Source organism: Sinocyclocheilus grahami, unplaced genomic scaffold, assembly GCF_001515645.1.
Source record: "Sinocyclocheilus grahami isolate Dianchi unplaced genomic scaffold, SAMN03320097.WGS_v1.1 scaffold2086.1, whole genome shotgun sequence".
Lineage (NCBI taxonomy): Eukaryota > Metazoa > Chordata > Actinopteri > Cypriniformes > Cyprinidae > Sinocyclocheilus > Sinocyclocheilus grahami.
Window position 1 is genome coordinate 83,098 of NW_015507265.1, and position 2,327 is coordinate 85,424.

The 2,327-nt window shown below is 44.1% G+C and overlaps 1 pseudogene; it reads right to left on the reverse strand.

Moving 5' to 3' along the window:
• Nucleotides 1–1,428: 1,428 nt before the first annotated feature.
• Nucleotides 1,429–2,327, reverse strand: part of LOC107573996 (uncharacterized) — a 6,210-nt pseudogene continuing 5,311 nt past the window's right edge.

Genomic DNA, 2,327 nt, shown 5'->3' on the forward strand with positions numbered 1-2,327 from the left:
GGGTTCGAGTCTCGTACCGGCAGGAATTGTAGGTGGGGGGAGTGAGTGTACAGCGCTCTCTTCCACCTTCAATACCACGACTGAGGTGCCCTTGAGCAAGGCACCGAACCCCCAACTGCTCCCCGGGCGCCGCAGCATAAATGGCTGCCCACTGCTCCGGGTGTGTGTTCACGGTTTGTGTGTGTTCACTGCTGTGTGTGTGCACTTTGGATGGGTAAATGCAGAGCACTAATTCTGAGTATGGGTCACCATACTTGGCCAGGTGGAATAAGTAAATGAGAAATATGAGAAATTAAAGGTTCAGATCTCAAATACACAAACAGCATGTGGTGGATCTTAATTATTCTTCAGTGGAATGCTAGAAGTTTGATAGCAAATGGTCAGGAATTAAAAAAATGTATTTCAGATGGTAGTTTTACACCTCAGGTAATTTGTATTCAAGAAACTTGGCTCAAACCACACTTGAAATTTGTTTTACAAGGATACACAGCAGTTAGAAGGGACAGGAAAGTTGGAAATGGTGGTGGAGTAGTAACATTCATTAAAACTGATATAGCCTATAAGCAAGTGAATGTAAGGGAAGAATGTGAATCAGTGATATTAGAAGTTTGGCCAGGATCACAAAAAATTAGAATAATCAATTTTTATAATCCCTGTAAAAGGTTCAATAGTGAAACACTGACAAATATAGACGTGACACGTGACGTGACATAGTGACGTGGCCAAGTATGGTTCCATACTCGGAATTAGTGCTCTGCATTTATCCCATCCAAAGTGCACACACACAGCAGTGAACACACACACACCGTGAACACACACCCGGAGCAGTGAGCAGCCATTTTTTGCTGCGGCGCCCGGGGAGCAGTTGGGGGTTCGGTGCCTTGCTCAAGGGCACCTCAGTCGTGGTATTGAAGGTGGAAGAGAGCGCTGTACACTCACTCCCCCCACCTACAATTCCTGCCGGTACGAGACTCGAACCCCGCAACCTTGGGTTACAAGTCCGAATCTCTTGGTCTTTCCCTTGTCGCCAGCTGCACTTTCACAACAGTCACTGGGTTTTCTTCCAGAAGATCAGTAAAGCTAATAGAACTAGATTTTTCAATCCCTTTAGTAGGAAACTCTTGAGAGTAGCAATCGGTGTGGAGTGGTTAAAAAGGAGGGTAAGGTATTTCATTGATTGAAGCCCACAACGTCTCCAAAAGGCTCAACGGTATACCTAGCGTCCCAGGTACACCCCCCTCCATGCCATACGCTTTATATCCCTGATGGGCTTTGCATGGCAGGGGCGTCCTTCTCCCTGAGTCGGGCCTAAGCCTCTACTGGGAAGATGCTAGTCTTCCAGCCGTTCTGGGCTGCTTCAGCTGCCAGGTCGGAATATTTGTTCTTTTTCCTCTCATAAGCCTAAGCCTGACCACATACCATCTGCCTCTACCTTGCTGCCCAGATGGGGTCCTTACACTTGATCCAGAGCCAGTTACTGCTTTTTTCATCAGCACTTGATATGGGCTTGATGGCCTGTTGGAGAGAGCGACCCTTCACCCCTATTTTTCTCAGCAAACTGGTGGTAGATGTTGCAACAAAACCCCTGCATTCCACCTCTACTGGGAAGATGCTAGTCTTCCAGCCGTTCTGGGATGCTTCAGCTGCCAGGTCGGAATATTTGTTCTTTTTCCTCTCATAAGCGTCTTCAACTCCCTCTTCCCATGGTACTGTTAATTCGACAACACCAGCTTTGTTGTTGGAGACCACAGGACCATGTCTGGCCAGAGTGTTGTAGCCACTATTTCTGGGGGAAACCTAGTAGTAAAGTAGTTAAAACAAGAAATAGGTTATTGAGGAGAGTTTAAAAGTCATATTCTTTTGATGACTTTATTGCATATAAGAGAGCACAGGCAGCGGTAAGGAAAGTTATCCGTGTAGCTAAAAGAAATCATTGGAGAGAATATTGTGATAGAATTGGTGACATCAGAGATGTATGGGGAATGATTAGAAAAATGTGAGGGATACATAATTTTAACAGTATACCAGTTTTAATAAGTGGAAATAAACAAGTTATCAGCCAAAACCTCTGCCTTTTCTTTATTACTGAGGCATTTGTAAAGGTGCATAGTAATGATAACATTTCAGCATTTCAGAAGGAAAATAGAGAAAGATTAAGAGATAATCCAGATGTTTTAATTCAAAAAGTTTCCTCGGAAAGTCCAATGGTCCAATGGTTCACATTGAATGAACTAAAACAGGCACTGAAAGGGGTAAGACATACTTCTCCAGGGAAAGATGAAGTGTGTTATGATATGATCAAGCATCTATCAGAAAAAGCATTAAAT